Source organism: Cervus elaphus, chromosome 12, assembly GCF_910594005.1.
Source record: "Cervus elaphus chromosome 12, mCerEla1.1, whole genome shotgun sequence".
Classification (NCBI taxonomy): Eukaryota; Metazoa; Chordata; class Mammalia; order Artiodactyla; family Cervidae; genus Cervus; species Cervus elaphus.
Window position 1 is genome coordinate 84367222 of NC_057826.1, and position 16495 is coordinate 84383716.

Sequence of the window (16495 nt, forward strand, 5' to 3'; positions counted from 1 at the left end):
TCACACAGGTGTGGCAGCAGCCTTGGGGATCTTCAGAAACCTAAGTCTCTGCTACATTCTTTAAAAATTGCAAAATTTCTACATTCACTGTGTGTTCAGTTATAAAACACTCTACAGTGACTTATATAAAGGACATTCCTTAATAGCATTTGCTGTTGTCATCAAACAAATGCTCTGTTTGAGTCAGAGAGAGGTGGTCAGTTTAGGGAGGAAAGGACATTGGTATATAGAGGCGGCCATGCTTCTAGGCTGAAGCCTCCTAGTCTGAGAGCCTGTTTCAGCATCCAGGAGAAATGTCTGGCTTCTCCATCCCTCCAGAAAAAACTCAGTCAGTGAGAAACCAGTCTTCTATGAGATCATGGTGTGCTGCTCTCTGAGGGGCTCAGGTAGGGTGGCTAACCACCTGGGTTTGCCTGAACTGTCCCAGTTTTACCACTGAAGTTCCTATATCCTGGAAAACACCTTAGTCCCTGGAAAACTCATAGAATTGGTCACTTTAGCAGTGCTTACAGGCTCAATATGCCTATTACTTTGTCACTTTGTAGAAATGACAAAATGGTTATTAAAAATTGTGGTACATTTTAATATTTACTTATAACTTTTTTCAAAAGTTTTATTGGAGTATAGTTGATTTACAGTGTGGTATTAGGTTATGCAGAGAAGGTAATGGCACCCCACTCCAGTACTCTTGCCTGGAAAATCCCATGGACGGAGGAGCTTGGTAGGCTACAGTCCATGGGGTTGCGAAGAGTCGGACATGACTGAGTGACTTCACTTTCACTTTTCACTTTCATGCACTGGAGAAGGAAATGGCAGCCCACTCCAGTATTCTTGCCTGGAGAATCCCAGGGACGGGAGCCTGGTGGGCTGCCGTCTATGGGGTCACACAGAGTTGGACACGACTCACGTGACTTAGCAGCAGCAGCATTAGGTTATGCTTTGGGTAGTACGCCTATTTTAAATACCTCAAATGTACAATCCATTATGCCTGTGCTAATCACAAGAAAATTTCAGATTTTTAAACAAAATTAATGTACATGTAGCAGTCCAATAATGACACAAGTCAAAAATTGTAAGGTGAATATCTTCCTTCCTTCTTGCTGGTCTATCTCTGTGGCCACAAGTGTAGCCTCATATAGATGGCACATCTAAATGTAAAACTCTCTGTGAATATGAGGTCTGGGCCATGATAGGCTGGCTGATGGGTGAGGGTGGGAGTGAGTCAGTGGTTATCTCACCATTAAAGTCACAAAATGCAAGTAACTTGGGAGGGTGGATTACCAAGAGCAAAAGAAGCAGGCAACAGGGAAACACTGAAGAGAATTTTAAAATAATAAAACTGACTAAAAGCTGATCTGTTTTTTGTAATCACTACTTCTGACAATTCTAAAAAATGTCAATGATAAAATACTCTTCTCCAGGGGGAGAGAAGCCTTGATTATCAGATTCAAACTATTATATTAATATCTAGGATGGATAAACAACAAGTTCCTACAGTATAGCACAGGGAACTATATTTAGTATCCTGTGATAAACTAATGGAAAAGAATCTGAATTATATCTATATAGTGGTGGTGATGGTGGTTTATTCACCAAGTCATATCTGGCTTGCATCCCCATGGACTATAGTCCGTCAGGCTCCTCTGTCCATGGGATTTCCCAGTCAAGAATACTGGAGTGGGTTGCCATTTCTTCTCCAGGGATCTTGCTGACCCAAGAAGACTATATATATATATTCATATATTTATTTTTATTTATATATGTATAAATATATTTATATTTATTTATATTTATATATATGCTTCAGATATATATATATATATATGACTCAGATATTTATCTGAGTCACTTTACTGTATAGCAGAAATGAACACAACATTGTAAATCAACTATACTTCAATAAATTTTTTTTTAAAAATACTCTTCCCTCCCCCCCCAAAAAAATGTTATTGGTCTACATTCTAAACAATAGTAGTTATTGTTGAATTTTAAGAACATACATGTAAGCTCTGAATTAGCACATTTGTTTATCATATACTTTGGTAAGCATCATACTTTATGTGGAGACTAATTTGAAGAACTCTCATTTATATAGTTGACCCCAACACTCACCTATGCACTTTTGTTTTGAGGTTCAGTTCAAACCATTCATGATTCTTCAAGTTCTCTTTGATGTTGTATGTACCCACAGAGCTTGTGATGTGATTTTAGGTGCATTTAGATGCATTTAGATGGTAAATTTGACATAAGCAAAGATGACACAAGTTATAAAGATGAAGAAGCAGAGCCTGAGGTACTGCAGTTTCATCACTCTTCATGATCTCTGAGTTTTTTCCTTGTTATTCAGTGGCTCAGCCATATCTGAATCTTTGAGACACCATGGACTGCAGTATTCCAGGCTTCCCTGTCCCTCACTATCTCCTGGAGCTTGCTCAAACTCATGTCCATTGAGTCGGTGATGCCATCCAACCATCTCATCCTCTGTCATCCCCTTCTCCTCCTGCCCTCAATCTTACCCAGCATCAGGGTCTTTTCCTGAAAGAGTTGGCTCTTCTCATCAGGTGACTAAAGTATTGGAGATTCAGTTTCAGCATCAGTCCTTGAATGTTCAGGGTTGATTTCCTTTAGGATTGATTGGTTTGACTTGGAGTTTTTACTTGTGTTTAAAATTGAAAATTGAAATAGTGTGTCCATTGTGAAATATATTTTTTATTGATAAGTGCAAACTTTACCTCACGTGTGAAATTTCTTTAAGGTTTATATTGATTATTCTTTTTAAATAGTTGTTATAAAGCTAAAGAACAAATCAAGAAAATTATTATTACTGATTATTACAGAAAACAATCTTGTAAAGATTATTTAGAGGATATGGGATGTTAAATACATTAGTGTGTATCTGTTAATGTTAACTTTTTCTTCTACTTTGTTTATGCCTTTTATGGGTCAAGTGGCTTGCTCAAGATCACACAGTTAGAAACTAAATGAACAGAAATTTAAACTCTGTTCTTTTCACTCTGACGTCAGTACTTTCCACAACCTTGCAGACATCTCTCACCATCTGTTCTTGTTCATTTTTCAAGTGTAATTCAAGGTCTAAAAAATGTGGGTCTAGAAGTTCAGCAAAAGAATCTATTGTTTAAAAGGCAAAACATCATTTTGTGCAAAATTTTATTCTGCACACAAAAGTAGTCATGGTTCTCCCAAATGTTTTCTTTTCCTTTTTTTCTAAATATAAATGAATGTCTGTGAGACCTTCCAGACAGCGTCTCTGTAAACTGTGGGCCCCTCTGGAATGCTCTCAGTGAGTGCATAGAGAGTTTGCTGGGAGCTAGAGCAGAAGCAAGAATATTCAGGGGCTAGTGCCCCATCCCTGTCAGTTCATGGGCAAAGTGAGCCCCACAAAGGGTCCCAGGAGTTAATGGTTGCGGCTGGGGAGAGACCTGTAGCATACACTTGAAGATGCTGCGTTGTATCACTCGTCTGCTTGGCCAATTCCACCTTGGTCCAATATATAAACAGACCTGAGGCGCTGTCAGAGAGTATTCCATTATGCTGTTAATGACATCAGGTGGGGATGTTTTACATGTCCAATGAAGGCACAGGTTATTCCAAAGCTTTCCATTTTCTTCCCAGGCTACCCTTCAGTGATGAGTGATACAGATATCATTAACACTCTCTGCTTCTAAGGACAGACGTTTATGGGGTTTTTTTTACCCCCCGTGGGGAGAGAACGTAAAATACAATGTCAGTACAAACACTTTATATTTATTATGGAAGCATGGTAAACTAAAGTGCATCTTTAATTTATTTAGACATTCCGGTCTAGCTGGGTGTGTGCCCTCAATGAACATTTTCTGCTCTTACCTTTGAAAAGTTTGTATAACTTAGCTTGAACAACTTGACTTATTTGTTTACGAATGTGCAAAGGAATGCACTCAGAATGTCAGATGTGTGAAGAGTGAAATATTTTATTTATTTTTTTTTTAAGAGTGAAATATTTTAATACTGTATTAATAATTCAATGGATAACACAGCTCCACTATCTTCACTGGATGGTTTCTCTACTCAGCCCCTCTGCTCAATTCTGACACGCAGGAGTGGCTGTAGAAGGTGCATATAAACTTGGCATATGCTCTGTCTTTGGCATCATTTAGTATATCTAAACCCAGTGGTATATCTGAGGCAGACAGTGTTTTCACCATGGGCTTTTAAATATATTAAAGGACGTCTTCCAGCAGCATACCAGAATGCAGCCCTGCTGGGTTCTCCCTGGATCTCCCAGCGACTCTGGAATGTCTGGGCAGCCCGCTCTGCCCTGGCGCTGTCCCCAGGCAGCCAGCCCTCTTCTTCCCTCCTCCCATGACAAAATTCACCTTCTCTTTATTTCCTATGGTCCTTTAATTCAATAGACATGCTGGCTGTTATTTATTCTCACTGTGAATTGATTTTTTTTTTATTTTGAACTTCCCTTTAGGAGTATATTTTAAAGCCAGAATCAGTCAGGATCTCACCTTTAGAGATTTAAGAAACTGACTTTCCTAACTTTAGACTAGTGCATGCAAACAGAAATCAAAATGTGATTGCTACCAGTGAAAATTAAATGATATTAACTTACAAAATGTGAAACAGGCAAAATATTCACTAAGATACAGTGCCAATGAGTTGATTTCCTTATTTGTTAGTCAGTAATATAAGGGAGGAAAAAGCTAGTCCCCATTTCCACCTTAAAGAAACAATAAAATAGAGCAAAATATATTCAGACAAAAGCCATTTGGGTTTTGGCAAAATTGCTCTTTCTAGATCAATAATATAGAGGGAACATGGGGTCTTAATAACATTATAACTTCACTTAATAATAATTACATGAAAATAGGAATTATTCAATATAGTATTTAAGCCTCTGGTTTTTTATTTGAGGGGAAATAAGCTATTTTCATACCTATTTCATATCTTATGGCAAAAAATGTGTAGGTAGATCAAGGAGTTAAATATATAAGCATCAAGCCATAAGTAGAAAAAAGAGTTGCATATCTAAAGAGCAAAATTCAAAGGAAAGTAGCAACATATTTAACAACATTAAAATGTTTGAAATCTATATGAGACTATAAACAAAATTAAAAGACCAACTAGAAGCTAGAAAAAGATTGCAACAAATATGATGAATAACAAATGTCTTTACCAAATAAAGAAATCATGTAGAAATAAGAAAACCATCAAGGATCAAACAGATCAACAGGCAAAAAATAGAAATAGTTCCAAAAAAGGAAAAAATAGCTAATTAATAGGTAAAAATATATTTAGCCTCAACTGTATGCAAATTAATATAATAACAAATGCCATTTTGCTTAATTCAAATAGTGTACATATTAAAAATTAATTACAATAAGCAATTCTAGTCAAGGTGCAGTAAGATGAATTCTTGTTGACTATAGTGAATTAACATTTTTTTTAATTTTCTGAAACTAGTTCAAATGTGTATACCAATTATCTGAAAGGTAGCAATATTCTTTATCATAAAAGTAGCTTTAGGCCGATTATATCCTTGTGATGTTGTTTAAAGTGTTGTTGGATCCACTGGTTGATTAAATCCAGGTTCAAGATTGTTTCTTTTTTAGGCAAGAGCACTGCCTATGTGCATTCTGCATCTCTTCAAGAGACACAGTACAACTGGTTGTCCCATTCTTAATAATGCCAAGTAGCATGGCATAAACCACTCAGCCTTTATATGTGGGATGTAACTCTATTTCTTTTTGATACATGAAAAATAATCAAAATTATATAAAAAGTTATCTTAAAAAGGAATTAAAAATATAAGTTCTATTTGTAAAATATGGAGGGGAGTGTTTTTTCTAATGTGTACTGTAAAAAATTGTTTTTTAAAAATTTTATTGAAGTATAATTGATTTATAATGTGGTGTTAATTTCCACTGTACAGCAAAGTGATTCAGCTATACACATATATTCTTTTTCATTATAGTATAGTTCCCTGGGCTATACAGTAGGACCTCGTTATTTATCCACTCTATATGTGACAATTCACATCGCTAATCCCAAACCCCCAATCCTCCCCTCCCCCTCCCTCCTCCCCCTCTGGCAACCACAAGTCTGCTCTCTATGTCTGAGTCTGTTTCTGTTTCGTAGATAGACTCACTTGTGTTGTATTTTAGATTTCACATATAAGTGATATCATAAGGTATTTGCCTTTCTCTTTGTGACTTTGCTCAGTATGATAGTCTCTACGTGCATCCATGTTGCTGCAAATACATTGTTTTATTCAGAAAAAATAAATCTTGATGTTAAGCATGCAGTTGGTCATATGTACCTTTTAAACAATTCAACTTATGAAGTGGTTAATTCAAATTTGGTACAATTAAAATGCCATCCAGAGAAGTCTTCTTTCAATGTTCTAGAACACATGGAAGAATCATCACCAGGATGGGTGAAGCCAGGACGCTTCTAAAAACAGAACTATTATGCATTGGCTTCTGATTTGATTATCAGTCTAGGAATTTTCCAACACCAAATTCTACCACTCAGACTAAGGAAGGACTCTGTGCATTTATTCCATTTATCCTCATTTACTCTCTATATCGGGAGTTCCAGCTCCTAGGTAACCCTCTCCAATCTTTTTACTACATGAAATAAGCTGTTTGCCTCTGCTGAGAAGAGGGAACTGGTAGGGTTTTAATAGATTTCTCTTTTGGGAAAGGCACACTATCCTACATCACATTATAAGCTCCATGGTCCTAGGCATAATTTTAGAAGTGTTCTTAAGGACGCACATTCACCATCAAAGAGACTACAATTATGAGACAATACCTTAAGGGCTACCAGGCTACAAAAATTCCACATACGATATTGAATTATAGCATTTGTGAGGGTCAACAAAACTCACCCTGTGGACATACAATGGATGGAATTTAGGGAGAATCAAATCATTTTATGGCACAAGATGGCTAAAATCTAGTTAGTAATGTTAGGTTGTCTAATACAAACCTATTTTGAAAATTTGAGGTTGCAATTTCAGTCTTTAGTTTCCTCCCCAACACCCTCCATGCCCCTATCCTCCCCCTTCCAACATCATATGTTGAAGGGGCAGAAAGTCTCATGAGCATCGTCACTGACAATCTATGGGGAGAGTCTTAACCTTTTGTAAGGGTATAATGAAAACATCCTGAGAATATCCTTTCAGTTGATATTTTTCTTTTTCATTATGCTTTATTACCTACAGTTAAATTTAAACAAAGTATTTTTGACCTGAATAAAATTAACCTGAGTATAGGACTATTTATTTGAAAATAAAAGAACTTCTCTATTTGGAGTCATTAGGGTCTCATGGCTTTTTAAATAGACTTCAGTTCAGTTCACTCGCTCAGTCGTGTCCGACTCTTTGCGACCCCATGAACTGCAGCAGGCCAGGCCTCCCTGTCCATCACCAACTCCCAGTGTTTACTCAAACTCATGTCCATCGAGTCGGTGATGCCATCCAGCCATCTCATCCTCTGTCGTCCCCTTCTCCTCCTGCCCCCAATCCCTCAGCATCAGGGTCTTTTCCAATGAGTCAACTCTTTGCATGAGGGGGCCAAAGCATTGGAGCTTCAGCTTCAGCATCAGTCCTTCTAATGAACACCCAGGACTGATCTCCTTTAGGATGGACTGGTTGGATCTCCTTGCAGTCCAAGGGACTCTCAAGAGTTTTCTCCAACACCACAGTTCAAAAGCATCAATTCTTCGGCGCTCAGCTTTCTTCACAGTCCAACTCTCACATCCATACATGACCACTGGAAAAACCATAGTCTTGACTAGAAAAATCTTTGTTGGCAAAGTAATGTTTCTTCCCTGATAGCTCAGTTGGTAAATAGACTTAGCTTGTTTTAATAAACTACAATTTTTTTCTGAAGCTTGAATTGTCACATGTTAGAAATGGTGATTCAATGTGAGATCAAAAACCTTATTTGAATTACTTTATGAAACTTGATAAGCTCACTCAAAAACTCACCTGGAAAATCAAATGTACAAGAGTGTTCAGGAAATTTTTTTAAGAGCAATGAGGAAAAATTTGACTTTCAAGAGAGCAGAAGATACTATAAAGAGATCAAAACTGAAATCTCTGGGGTACCTTATTTTGTTTGTTTCTTTGTTTGTTTTGCTGTGTAGGGTCTTAGTTGTGGCACTCAGAATCTTTGTTGCATCATGCAGGATCTTTTGTTGTGGGGCAAAAACTCAAGTTTTGGTGAGTGGGCTCAGGAGTTACGGCATGCAGGCTTAGTTGCTCTGTGGCATGTGGGATCTTAGTTTCCCAAGCAGGGATTGAACCCATGTTCCCTGCATTGCAAGACAGATTCTTAACCACTAGACCACCAGGGAAGTCCCCTTGGGTACACTGGAGCAAATTCATAGAGACAGTAAGTAGAATGGTGGTTGCCAGGGGCTAGAGGAATAGACAATGGAAGTGATTATTTAAGGATACAGAGTTTTAGTTGTGCAAAATGAAAAAAAAGTTTTGGGGCTGGATGGCTGCATAATGAGATGAATGTAAATAATAGCACTAAACTGTATACTTAAAACGGTTAACATGGTAAATTTCATGTTATCTATATTTAACACATTTAAAATTTTTCTTAAAATATTAAGAATAACAACAAAAAACCTGTGGTAACAGCACAGAAAAGTTACAGTTACAGAAATATTAGGCTGTGTAAACAGTAGCCTTCACACTGCTTGTCCTAGGCACTTCATAGCCCAGTTTTCCACAGACACTTACAGCATCGTCGAATATACTGGGCCAGAAAGGCTAGGTGGCAGATTACATTCCTTGCAGCCTGGTTAGCTTGAGAAGTGTTCCATCTCCCCAGGCCTCTCTCAAAGTTGGCAAGGTTTTGCTTATCCAAAAACGTCCTATAAAGTATAGTATCTCAGTGTGTACATGCCCATCCTAAACTCCCTAAGTATTCCTCATTGCTATTTTTAAAATGGATAACCAACAAGGTCAGACTTGTATAGCACTTGGAGCTCTGTTCAATGTTATGTGGCAGCCTGGATGAGAAGGGACTTTGGGGGAGAAAGGATACATGCATATGTATGGCTGAGTCCCTTCGCTGTTCACCTAAAATTATCACAACATTGTTTAATTAGCTATGTATGAGTGTTCCGTTGCTCATTCATGGGAATGAGTCATGTCCCATTCTTTGCGACACCCTGGACTGTAGCCTGTGAGGCTTCTCTGTTCGTGGAATTTTCCAGGCAAGAATACTGGAGTGGGTTTCCATTTCTTCCTCCAGAGAATCTTCACAACCCGGGGGTCGAACCCATGTCGCCTGCATCTCCTGCATTGCAGGTGGATTCTTTACCAATGAGCCACGTGGGAAGCCCCCATTGGCTATACCACAATACAAAGTAAAGTGTGTTTTTGTTTGTTTGTTTGTTTTTAGAAGTATGGTGTCTCTGTCAAGATTGTAGAAGGGTACAAGATGAAGAGACTAATCCTTCATTCTGGAGCAAGTATCCATCATGACTCAGACTACTGGACTCCCTGAAACTTTACTGACATGGTAGTTTCCTGATTTTTCTTGGTATTTATCTGCCACATTTGGTATGCCTGCATCTTCCAAAGCGACCAGCAGACCTATTCCTTCCCACTCACCAGGCCCTCTTAGCATGATGACATCTATGTAGAGGACCAGGACTGTATCCTGTGGATTGGTGAAATGATCAAAGTTTCTAAATACAACTCTTTGCAACCCCATGGATTATACAGTCCACGGAATTCTCCAGGCCAGAATACTGGAGTGGGTGGCCTTTCCCTTCTCCAGGGGATCTTCCCAATCCAGGGATCAAACCCAGGTCTCCCGCATTGCAGGCAGATTCTTTACCAGCTGAGCCACAAGGGAAGCCCTCTAAATACAAAACTGAATCACAAAACCATGGAGCTGATACAAGTCTAAGGCAAGATGTTGAAAATATTCTGCAGTCCCTGCCATGTAAAAGCAAGCTGCTTCTGGTATCACTGTTTCTTGAGATGGAGAAAGAAGTACTTGCCAAATTGATAATACATATCAGGGGCCATGAAAGAGACAGCAGCTATAAAAGCAGATGCAATTGAAGTCACTGTCATTACATTCTCCAAATTCTTCTAAACTGTCAGGTAAATTGCAAGCTGGGATAGAAATCATCACTTCTGCGTCTTTCAAGTTTTAGACAGTGGTACTAATTGCTACAGTTTTCCCAGGGATACCATATTACTCTTTAACTTGTTTAAAAAAAGGGGCAGCCTGGGTTTTCCAACTGTAATAGTTCTAACTCCATGCTTCAGGGATCCAGTGTGAAGATTCTGCTAATTTCTAAGTATATCAATTTCAACTATACACTCAGGAATTTAGGAAATAATTACCAAATAGGTTCAAAACATCTTACCTCAGAGGTTGTTTAATCCCAAGGTATAAGTAAAATAGATGTTTACCAGCTTCTTTCAGGTTCTTCTATGCATCAGTGAAGGTAATTCTAAGGGATAATTCCTAAAAGTGAGGATACTGGGTCAAAGGGAAACTATCAATTTCCATTCCATAAACAAAGTATTGAATTAACAATCAGCTTGGGGATCTTGTTTTAATCTTCATTTCCTTAATTTTTAGTGAGGCAAAGAGCTCCATCTAGCTCTCCCTTCCCCAACCCAAACACTTTTGAATATCTTTAAAGTCCATGTCCCAGTCAGCCTACTGTGAGATGGGATCAAATCAAAGCATCATTTATTCCCTTGCCCACTAGGAGTCCCCACCCTCACTGGTGGACAACGATGGCAGATAAGCTCTTGGTATTTCCCTTTCCTCAGTCCTCTGTTACTTAGCCAATGGCCACTAGTTTCTTTGGGGATGGCTTGAAGTAAGATTCTCAGTTCACTCTCTTAGCGCCATCACTGGGATCTTATTCAGGGGTCCCCAGCTTCCCCTCCTTCTTGGATCTGTGAATTGATTCAGATCTTGGGATCAACAATGGGTCCATGACTCTCTAGAATGGTGGCTTAAGACAAGGCTCCATTTACTAAATCCAGACTAGGATTAGTTGTTGTTGTATACATCAAGGAGAGCCTGAATGGGTTGCCCGTTTTATGGTTGATCAGATGGAAATACTTAAGTAACTAAGTCAGATGCGCCATACCACGGTGTGCCAGTTTTAAAAAACAAGGTATATATAAATGGAACAACACATAGAGTTCCCTAAATATACTGGAATAAAAAAACAGTTGATGAAAATGTTCAGAATATTACCATTTCTATAAAACACAGAGACAAAAAACTATATATATTTTTATATACACATAATTGTATGTAAATGCATAGATAAAGTTCTGGGAGGATCCATACCAAACTCAATGGTAGTTATATCTGCAGAGAGATGTGGGCTTGGAGGGAGTTGGAAATGATAAAGGGAGGTTCTGATTTTTTTTTTTTTGTACTTTTTATGCTTGAATTTTTTGCCAAAAACATTTTCAGATATAATTCATAAACATTAAGAAATAATGATACATTTTAACCCAAAACCTGAGAAGAGGTAATGGTAACAATGTACCTCTCATCTTGCCCTTTGCCTTCAGCAAGCTGTTTCCACTATGCTGCAAATATTTGGGGCAATGGCTCTATCTCATTCCTGGATCCTGCTGACAATATAATTGTCACTGTAATTACACACTGTAATTTAACATCATACCTTTTTTCTCCTTGTGATGTGTTTTGGCTCCTTTCATGGTAGAAGGTCCTCCTACTTCTATATCCCACACAGTATCTATACAATGTTCAGTATGAGCGCAGCAAACACTTTTCAAGTAAAAAAGGCCTCGTGCAGTTCTTAAAGCAGAAGCTCCTTCCCCTCTCCACTACTCCTATGCCAAATCTATCAAAATCCAATTAATTCTTCAAAATCTGTTCAAATGTCATGTCTTCTGGGAATCATCCTCACTCACATTTTTTCAATTACAATTTATTGTGCTTTTCTTTTTGTATAACACATGTAAACACATATTCTCATACCTAGGATTTCCCTGGTGGCTCAGACGGTAAAGCGTCTGCCTACGGTGTGGGAGACCCAGGTTCGATCCCTGGGTTGGGAAGATCCTCTGGAGACGGAAAGGGCAACCCACTCCAGGACTCTTGCCTGGAAAATCCCATGGACGGAGGAGCCTGGTAGGCTACAGTCCATGGGGTCGCAAAGATCCGGACACAACTGAGCAACTAAACTTTCCCTTTTCACTTTCTCATATCTGTAATATACCAAGTGTTCTGGGCTCAGTCGTGTCCAACTCTTTGTGATCCTTTGGACTGTAGTCCACCAGGCTCCTGTGTCCAAGGGACTTTTCAGGTAAGAATACTGGAGCAGGTTGCCATTTCCTCCTCTAGAGGATCTTCCCGATCCAGGGATCAAACCTGTGTCTCCTGTATCACAGGCAGATTCTTAATTGCTGAGCCACTGGGGAAGCCCTGATTATTGTACTGTAATCACTGTATTTAGATTTCTCACATGTCAGCCGTCCTTTCTAGACCATGTTCCTGGAGCACAGGAAGCCAGGTGTTACCCTTCTCATAAAATACAGTTCTTTATCCCTGCCAAAGCCTTGTATCAGCAGGCACTCAATAAGTGCATTGAATTGAACTGAAACTAAAAGGATAAGAGAGATTGTTATATAGAAATGTTTCTGCACATGAATCTGCTTTTACATAATCCCACATGGAGCAATCAATGGTAATTCAGCCACTGAGACAACCTCCCACACAATACTTTTCCTCTCTCAAAAAGAAACCTCTCTCCTAGACTGGGCTACCATCCTATTATTTAAGCCCAGCCACGCTCTCTTTCTCTGCTAGACTCTTCACAGAGCAATGCCCATAATCCCGTAGGCTAATTTTCTAACAGCGAGTTTGCTGTGTCAGAGAGATTTTCCATTCTCACCAGCACTGTGCATTTATCTGCCTTTGCCAATCGGTTTCACGAAATATGGCATCTTTATATTTTAGGTTGCATTTCTTTATTTTCAGTGCTCTGTCTTCCTCATCCACATACTTGTAGCTGTCCCTAGAGACAATACTTTCCTACATTATTGCTTTCTTACGTTAACTCAATGAAATAAATATATAATTGTCTTCAATTATCCAGGAACATGATTGTCCACTTAGGGAGAGATCAGAGTCAGATCAGGAAAAGCCTGCCTCCTCCCACTTCATGGGCCATTTGCCCAAAAGGGCAAGGACACCTGAGGCAATTACCTAAGTAGTTCAGTACATCACCCTTACCTAGTTAATTCCAACTCAATTTTCAGAACTCACTTCAAAAGTCAATTCTTTAGGTAAACCTTTGCTAACCCCTAGATGAGTTCAGGCTGCCCAATTGGAAACTTATTTTATTGAAATCTGTAATCTACGTGAGGACAGGGGACTGGTCTTTTTTGGCTCATCATCTCTTATCAGAGTGCTTAGCACCTGGTGAGAGCTCAATAACAATATTTTGTGAAATAAATGAAAGAAAACTACCCATCAGTAATTAAAAATGAAATCCTCACACAGTGGTTCTCAACCCTGGCTGCACATTAGAATTATCTGTGAAGTTGTTTTTTTAAACAAGACTAATGTCCCTCCCTACCAAATTGTTCTTTAGCCACTAAGTCGTGTCTGACCCTTTTGTGATCCTATGGACTGTAGCCTATCAGGCTCCTCTGTCCATGGGATTCTCCAGGTGAGTATACTGGAATGGGTTGCCATTTCCCTCTCCAGGGGATCTTCTCAACCCAGGGATTGAACCCACATCTCCTGCACTGTAGGCAGATTCTTTACCACTGAGCCATTTGGGAATGACCCCCATAAACTTAAAAAAAATGACCGTAGACTTAAAAAAAAAACCTCTGTTTTTTTCAGAACAGTTTTAGGTTTTCAGGAAAATTAAGAGGAAGGTACAGAGATTTTCCATAAACCATTTCACTTATATATAAGCATTCAGTTTAGTTCAGTTTGGTCGCTCAGTCGTGTCCAACTCTGCGACCCCAGGAACCACAGCACACCAAGCCTCCCGATCCATCACCAACGCCCGGAGTTTACCCAAACTCATGTCCATCGAGTCGGTGATACCATCTAGCCATCTCATCCTCTGTCGTCCCCTTCTCCTCCTGCCCTCAATCTTTCCCAGCATCAGGGTCTTTTCCGATGAGTCAGATCTTTGCTTTAGGTGGCCAAAGTATTGGAGTTTCAGCTTCAACATCAGTCCTTCCAATGAACACCCAGGACTGATCTTTAGGATGGACTAGTTGGATCTCCTTGAAGTCCAAGAGACTCTCAAGAGTCTTTTCCAACAGCACAGTTCAAAAGCATCAATTCTTCGACGCTCAGCTTTCTTTATAGTCCAACTCTCACATGCATACTGACCACTGGAAAAACCATAGCCTTGACTAGATGGACCTTTGTTGGCAAAGTAATGTCTCTGCTTTTTAATATGCTGTCTAGGTTGGTCATAACTTTTCTTCCAAGGAGTAAGCATCTTTTAATTTCACGGCTGCAATCACCATCTGCAGTGATTTTAGAGCCCAAAAAAATAAAGTCAGCCTCTGTTTGCCCATCTATTTGCCATGAAGTGATGGGACCAGATGCCATGATCTTGGTTTTCTGAATGTTGAGCTTTAAGCCAACTTTTTCACTCTCCTCTTTCACTTTCATCAAGAGGCTCTTTAGTTCTTCTTTGCTTTCTGCCATAAGGGTGGTGTCATCTGCATATCTGAGGTTATTGATATTTCTCCCGGCAATCTTGATTCCAGCTTGAGCTTCCTCCAGCCCAGCATTTCTCATGATGTACTCTGCATATTAGTTAAATATATAAGCATACATAAATGTAAATATATATATAATCATAATTGAATATATTTTGCCATTATTATTCTGAACAAACTATTAAACAATTAAGAATAAGAAAATTATAATAATATTATTTAATGATAAGTAATAAATTTTTAAAAATAAGAAAAATGATAGTTTTTGTTTTACCATTATTGAATCCTTCTTTGATGTTCTTCCTTTCTTAATGTTGATCATGTTTCTGTCCTATATTATTTTCACTCTCTCTAAAGAACTTTTTAAACATTTTTTGAAGGAAAATCTACTGGCAGCAAATTCCCTCAGTTGTGTTGGCCCAAGAAAGCCTTTATCTACCCTTCACTTTTGAAGAATAATTTCACACAGTACAGAATTCTAGGGTGGTGGGAGTTTTCACTCAACGCTGTAAACGTTTCCCTCCATTCTCGTCTTGCTTTCCTGGGTTCTGAAGAGATATTAGGTGTAATTCTTACCTTTCATCCTCTATAGATAAGATCACTCCCCCAGTTCCTTTCGGGATTTTTTCTTTATCTTTGATTTTTGTAATGAGAAAATCATGTGCCCAGGTGTAGGGTGTTTTGTTTAATATTTACTTATTTATATATTTATTTTGCTGCATCGACTCAGTTGCAGCACTCAAGATCTTGCGTTGTGGTGCGCTGGCTTCTCTCTAGATGTGGTGGGTGGGCTTAGCTGCCCTGCGGCACGTGGGATCTCAGCTCCCTGCGGCATGTGGGATCCTCAGCTCTTCCAGGGACGAAACCTGCAATCCTTCACTGGAAGGTGGCTTCTTAACCACTGGACCACCAGGGAAGGCCCTGTAGGCTGGTTTGGTTTTTTTTTTTTGGCATTTATCCTCTGTGGTTTGATGTCTGACATTAATTGGGGGAAATTCCCTGTCACGGTTTCAAGAATTTCTTCTGTTCTTCTCTCCCTTTCCTCTCCTTCTGGTGTTTCCATTAGGTGTATTACACCTTTCAGAGTTGCCCCCACAGCCTTTGAATATTCTGTTCTGTTTCCTAGTCTCTGTTCTCTTTGCTTTTCATCTCAGAGGATTCTATTGAGAGATCCTCAAACTCAGAGATCCTCTCCTCAGCTGTGTCCAGTTTACTAATGAGCCCATCAGAGACATTCTTCATCCCCATAAAAGTGTTTTCTATCTCTAGTGTTTCTTTCTGGTTCTTTCTTAGGATTCCCATCTCTCTGCTTACGTTGCCCATCTGTTTTTGCATGCTGATTACTTTATCCATTAGAGCCCCTAACATATTAATTATAGTTATTTTAAATTCCTGAACTGATAATGCCAACATTCCTGCCATGTCTGGCTCTGATGCTTGCTCAGTCTCTTCAAATTTTTGCCTTTTGGGGTGGTTTGTAAGCTTTTTCTTGATAGCTGGAGATGATGTACCAGGTAGAAGGAACTGCAGGGCCTTTAGTGATATGAGGGGAAGTTGTGGGCATATTAGAAGATTTCTATAGTCCTGTGATTATGTCTCGGTCTCTTGTGAGCCTCTGCTTCTGGACTGTGAATTTCACAAGTGTTTCTCATTCCTGCTCCCCACCCTCTTAGGTGGAACAGGCTGCCTAGACTGGACTGGAGTTGGGTTCTCCCATAACTGAGCAGGCTCAGCTATGCCCTGCTTAAGTAGTTT